The following is a 6671-nucleotide window of genomic DNA, read 5'->3' as shown; positions in this document are numbered from 1 at the left end:
GATGACCGAAAGATGGCCCTTAGCGAGTGCCAATATCAAGGCCAACGAAAAGCACATTTGCAGTATCGTTTCAATTTTGTCTTTATTCTAGCCTGTGTACATCCGCCCTCTCTTCCCGATCTTTTCCAGCGGAGGAGGTGGATGTACACAGGCTAAGTTTATTCCAACTTGGAAGGACAAGTTTGTTCCATCGGTTCACGCAACCTTTTGCAGGAACAGGAAGCACAGCTTTGACGTAATCCTTGAAATAACAAAACAGGTGTATTGTATTGTTCAAAAGGAATAATTCAAAAGGAATAATTGCTAGCTTAAGAATCCATGTTGAGAGGGCTATCAATAAGGTGAAGAATTTTCTGATATTTGATGGGGTTATTCCATTGAGCCTCTTTGGGGTAGTGAATCAAATGTGGTGTGTGTGTGTGCCATTTTGTGCAACATGCAGGACCCCATCATCAGTGCGTAACCCTTTCACTCTCAAGATCGGATTAGTAATTCCCCTTTCTAGCTGGTAGACATTCCCTTTTATATTACTTAAGAGAATTTGAGTTTGATCAAAATAACACCATCTGAGTGATACGTTTATTCATTCTCATCACCTGGCTGCTGAATAGTGAATTGATATTATAAGGAGAAGTTACATACTAATCACTTCTGGGAGTGAAAGGGTTAAATTGATCTTGATTTCATTGTGACAAGTAAATTTTCCGGTTAAAATGCCAACCAGGCAGGAGATAAAGATGAATACATGTAAAATATTTCAACTGAAAACAATAAAGGAAAATATTATATTCTACATATAAACAGATCAAAATTTAACCACAACAATGTACCAAAAATTAACATATAAATTTGCAAGATGGGTAAATCAGTCTCCTTTATGTGTATCCTTTTCTAAAGAGATGCTATGAAGAAAAATATGGTGCTCAATTGAACAATTTGTTTTGTTTTTTGTAACCTGTCCTAACAAATGATTGTATGCAAATTTTAACTGGAATCATTCTTGTCAGAGTTCCCACAATTCCAGTTTTAATTCTATGTACACAATCTAAATAACAATTCTTTGACTTTCTTAGTTCAGGCTAAGGTCTTTATGTAAGCTATTATATTGAAAATTGAAAAATAAGGTTCTTATCATTGTTTTCAAAAGGATGACACAATATACTTCTTATCATATTCTTCAACTCTCCTCAACTTTTAAAGCTTCAATATAATCACAGAAATTCTCCTCACCACTGTAGGTTCCCTACATGTGTTGTAGTTGTCAGTTGTGAGAGGTTCTTTGAAAAACCAAGCCAATTAATTTTGTCTTTGGTGATCAATCCCTTTATTCTCATGATTTGGGCTTGTTTAAGTATTACACTGCCAGGAGAAAATAGATGGTGATCACTACATGTATGTAAATGCTTTAAAGGCTTCACTGGTTCATAATAATTATTTTTGACCAAGCAGTAAGCTAAACCTACAATTATGTACATGTATATAAATAAAATGCACTTGCAGTGCCTAGAATTTGTTTACATAATGACTGATTAGCATTTTGCAAATTCACTAGCTGCAGTTTTGATAAAATAGGTAAAGAAATAGGTTTCAAGCTTTTGTTTCAGAGTTGCCCAGTAGGCGGCGTCAAAAGGGATTCTCTCCACTGAAATTCCCTTCTTTGTGTAGACAATGAAGTCACACCATGAGGCTCCACTAGCCAGGCGCGTAGCGTCCTATACGCATATACGCACGTGCGTACTTGAAGTGACCAGAAAATTTTGAAATTTTTAGCAATTGTTTCTATTTTGAACGTTTCACTTGTACGCAACCAAGATTTCGTGATGAAAGCACCACTTTGATTAAATTCTAAAGACTAAAACAAAAGCTATACCATGTTCTAACTAGTTTTGCATTGTATGTTTTTGACACTAGCAATGCCGTGTTGTTTGGCCAGCGTGCAACAAAAAGGCGAGGTTGCAAAGGAGCGACCTTCCGAGAACGTTCTTGACAATTCCAGTGACTCTAGCACAACCAAAACAATGTTTTGTTTGCGCCACGTTTGCTCAAAATAACGGCAAGACGCTTTGTTCTTTGCTTGTATTCACACAACTATTTCGACAAGAAATAAACTCAGTATTTTTTGCTCAGTTTACTTAGGTTTCTAGATCATATGTACTTGTGCGTACTTGAAAAAATGACCACGCTACGCGCCTGCTAGCACCCATCTGGCCTTGCACTTGAGTGTAATAGGAATGATTCCTTTTAAGTCTGCATTGTCCATTAACAGCCTCACAAAAAAAGTTTGGATCCTGACATGCTTCCAGTGGAGTGACTTGATACTTTGTCTCTGGACACTTCACTTCAGCAAGTCCAAAATGATTTCGACAGCCAAAATCAACAACTCTGCCATCTGGTGAGGCTCCAAGAAATGGTATATCCAAACAAACAACAAAACCACTCTTGAGAACCTTTACTGGGGTCTTTCGGGTAAACATAATTTTCTCATATTGTTCAATGGCAATGGGTTCATTTTTAATACCGTGCTCGACATACCTTGAGGTGAACGGCTTCGGATTGATGAGGTCAGCTGCAAATTTTTCATGATTCCTTTGCCTTTTTGAGATTAAGTCAAATTTTGAAGCAGTAAATCTAAATTTACGTTCCTTCTTCCACTGCTTCCTCAATATTGTTTATCATGGCCTCATCCACAACAAGGGAACTAACAAGTGCTTTTTCAGCAACATTTAAGTTGTTAGGCAAAACAAAATCACTGCGCGAGTCCAGAGGAAACCTGGGATAGGTAAGTTCAGTGTCTGCGCTGACATCCTCTCTTGGCATTGATAAAATATCCACAGTAGCAACGAAGTTCGCCTCAGTGTGACTCAACTGATAACTAAAAAATGACCCAATCTGGCTTTCTCCAAATTTGGTTTCCACACAACTGTTAATGGAAGAATCATCTCTTTCCACTAGTACTAAGCCCATTTGGGGGTTTATTTGCTTTAGGGCCTTTTTAAATTTCATTTTCGACCTCAACATCATGTTGGGGATTAGTTCTTGCATCATAAAAGAGACATTTCACTCCCTCTCTGCTCTTAGTTTCATCAAGTTTAGTTTTGGAAATGGTGACTTCCATTACCGGTTGGGCAGATATTTTGTCACCACGACCCTTTTTGTGCCACTTTTGGAGCTGGGAAGTGCATGCAAGATCCGGCTGCTCATCATCATCCTGGCATAAATCATCGGTTGATTTACTGTCAAATAAACTAAACTTGCATGCTTTAAACATCAATGCCAGAACATGGTTACAGTAACCAACTTTGCCAGCTTTACATGAACAGCTTTACATGGCTTTACATGGCTTGAATGACTTGGCCGGACACAATACACAGCAAAACGAAGAGCATGGGGGGCCTCACTCTTCTTGAAACTGTGATAGCACTTTGCCTTGAAATAAAAGAACCTTTGATCACTGTTTGCCTCAATCTCCTTCAAGCACTCGTCCTCCAGAAAGGTTTTAGCTTTCCTTAAATTGGTCGGAATTGAATGATGCTCAGCATTTGCAACTCTTTTTCCAGAATTTGCCACGTGCTGGTTCATTTCAGCTCTTGTGAAAGAAGCATCCTTTCAAGCGACTTCCCCCAGCCATCGCTCGGATATTTCACACTTGATGAAGGAGCGGTGTCTTTTGAAATGTTCGAGACCCTTGCCTCTCTTTTCGTGTAGATTTCATCGGGATCAGGATCGATCACCATCTTATCTATTCCACTTTTAATATACTCGTTGACACTGCAAAGTAGTCGATAAGGAATTCTAAATTTTACAGAAACAAAATCATATGTGCCTGATCTCTGAAAGCAAATCTGTACAACAAAGCTGCCAGCATGTTGTTTACCGCTTTATAAGCTGTGCCTTCGTCTTAAGTCCCTTTAGTGAATCGCTACGGCATCGCAACCAAAACTTGAGTTCTTCATTCTTTAGTGAAGAAGGGTTTCTTCCAGCCAAAGCAGCTCCCGGAATATCGTCTTCGGTAAGAATAACCGAGTCTGAATCTCGACTTGTAGAGGCCATTTCATCCCTTGATTTCACCCCTGGCCTACCAAGCCTACAGAGACTAATAGAATCTTTTCCGCTACTATCGTTCAAGAAATAAAGATTTCAGGATATTTTTGCGTAGCATTTATCGCCTCGAAACTTTAATATAATACAAATCTAAGTGCACTTTAAGTTTTAGCTGGCCTAACAAGCCTCGTTCTCATGTATTCGAAACCAGGCTGTTCCGCGCGGCCGCCATTTATGAATACGGTCTATGACCTCTACTGTTTGGAACTGGTCTGGTAAGAACTTGTCGCCAGGGGCTCTTCTGGCCATACTATGCTTTTCTTCGTCGCCATTTTCTTTCGCTCGTTTACACTTCCCTTACCTCGCGATCTGCCCCTGGGTCTCCGAGGATGGTTTTATGGCACAAGCACACGTCTTAAAAAGGCACTGATTACAAATATTCCTCGGGTGCGTGATCTCGACTAGACCATTTTGTGTCCACGAGTGCTAGCTACGAATAGTTTTTTTCCCTGTAACTTTTTTTTCTGACGTAAACTTTTAAATTTTTTTTTACAGCACAAAGAGGAGAAGTAAGATAATAAACTTATGCCAAGAAAAAGATAGGTCACCAACCTCGTTTAGGAGGAAACAGAAAGAAAACCAAGCTCGACCCCTCGACAAAACGCCTCCCCGATAGCCGGTCATAGCGCGGTTTTACTTTCACTCTCGGACTGACATGACAATTTAGCATCATCAAGGCTATCACTCGACTTTTCGTTTTGCGAGAGTCTAAAAAAATTCTCGTTTTGCTCTTTACTGCTGTGCTCTGAAAACGGCCATTCTTCTTTCTAGCGAACGTTCCCGCACGCAAGTTCGCCATTTTGAAATGTTTTTGGCCACGTTCGATATATCAATATTCACACATGGCTACGAGTCTTTACTGTTAAATTTAAACATTGTTTTGTTTAGAAATATTCGTTGAGACTTGTGAGACAAAGAAAACATAACTAAGCCGAGAAATTTGCCCAGAAAGACTCTTAGCCATGCCTGAATACGAAAGTGCCCTTCGCTGTTATGCGCAGAACAGGATGCGCATTGCAATACTAGGGAATCACCTTAACTTGCAAATGTATCCGTGGCATTGTTACATACAGTATCTTGAGCACAAGCGGAGAAACATAGGAACTAAAGAGGACGACAAAAACTGTCTACAAGTACCAAGGGTCAAGAGTTCGCTTCAGCTTTATGAATCAGTTGCCAGTAATCGGATCCGTACTTTCTACGCAAAGGGTTCTGGGATCGCTTTGAGAAAATGTATGACGGAAACTTATTCGACGTGTAAAAAACGATTTTGGAGAGAGATCAACGCCTTTTTCGAGACAGTTTTATCAGAAATTGATTTAGGCAATGTTGACACGTAACAAGTGTAAGTTTTTGTTTGAATAACAGTGAAATATGAGATAAGATTTGCTGATTAACTTCCTTGCTTGCGTAAGGTTTATTGTGAAACGGTCTCATAATATTACAAAAATAGGAATAAATCTGGAGGACGTAACTCAATAAAGCCTTTTCAGTTGTATTTACGTGTGTATGTGTCAGGGATCCCTGATTATGGCTCCTGGTATAGGGTTGTCACAACGATCGAAGGTACCCAGAAAAGCAAAAGATTCTTCCTTACGTTGGAATATTAAGAATTTACCCGCCAGGAATAACAATGATGTTTTGTCGTGGGTTAGAGCTATGAATCGTGACCAACTCAAGGTTTCGATGAATGCAAACGTCTGGGATCGGCTATTCATCGAGTTACGGAGTTGACTTGAGTTTGAGTTGAAGGGGGGGGGGGGGGGGGGGTTACAGTTTTTGGCGTTTTTCGGAATTAAAATAGCCTGCGAGTAAGCTCTCTGTTGGGGTTCCGCGCGAGATTATCGGGCGCAAGCGGTGAGGCGAGCCGCGAGAGGCTTGGGGCGGGGGTGAGAGATGGAGAGCTTGCAACGATCACACAAGAAATTTCATTTCCACTTCCACTGAGAGAAGGGAAATACCATTGGCTGAAAAATGACATACTGTCAATCAATAATTAGCGTAAAGTTTTTCACGGCAAATATGATCGCGTTCCTGGGAACAGATGAAAATAATGTCGGTAACACCGAAAGAAAAAGTCGGGCGCGGAAGAAAAGCTCTTTTGCCTTCGTTAAAGGAATTCTGTAGACTCTGTGATTGTTACTTTAAGGTTCAATACGGAAGCCAGGCCCGCCATATTGGAACAGAAAATTTGTTTCAACCTTCGAAGCAAAAAGATTCAATCGGTGTTGTCCTCGCCAATCTGTGCGAAAATGTAGGGTTGACAGTGAAACAGAGTGAAAGCAAATCGGACCGAGTTTGTAAGGCTTGTGGACGGAAAATAAGGACTTTACATCAGTTGTACTCGTTTATTGCAAGAATTTTGTTTAACGATGATCAGGAGACGGCCTCATGTGGAGAGGACAGATTCAGGCGATGTCTTCCCACGTCAGTCTCTTCGCCTGAGAGAAGTCCGATGAGAAAAAAAGTACAGAGGAAAAATAATGAACTGTCTGCAGTTCAAAAACGAGGGGGAGAAGCAGAAGGGGAAGGAGAATTAGGCGGGAAACGAAAAAGGAATTCGTTAAGGA

The 6671-nt window shown here is 40.2% G+C and overlaps 1 pseudogene; it reads right to left on the bottom strand.

The window, feature by feature from the left end:
- Nucleotides 1-1529: 1529 nt before the first annotated feature.
- LOC138001333 (uncharacterized) lies at nt 1530-4050 on the bottom strand (annotated as a pseudogene).
- Nucleotides 4051-6671: the final 2621 nt, after the last annotated feature.

This window comes from Montipora foliosa, chromosome 4, assembly GCF_036669935.1.
Source record: "Montipora foliosa isolate CH-2021 chromosome 4, ASM3666993v2, whole genome shotgun sequence".
Taxonomy (NCBI): domain Eukaryota; kingdom Metazoa; phylum Cnidaria; class Anthozoa; order Scleractinia; family Acroporidae; genus Montipora; species Montipora foliosa.
Note: the sequence above shows the minus strand (reverse complement) of the source record. Positions and strands in the feature narration are given on the sequence as shown.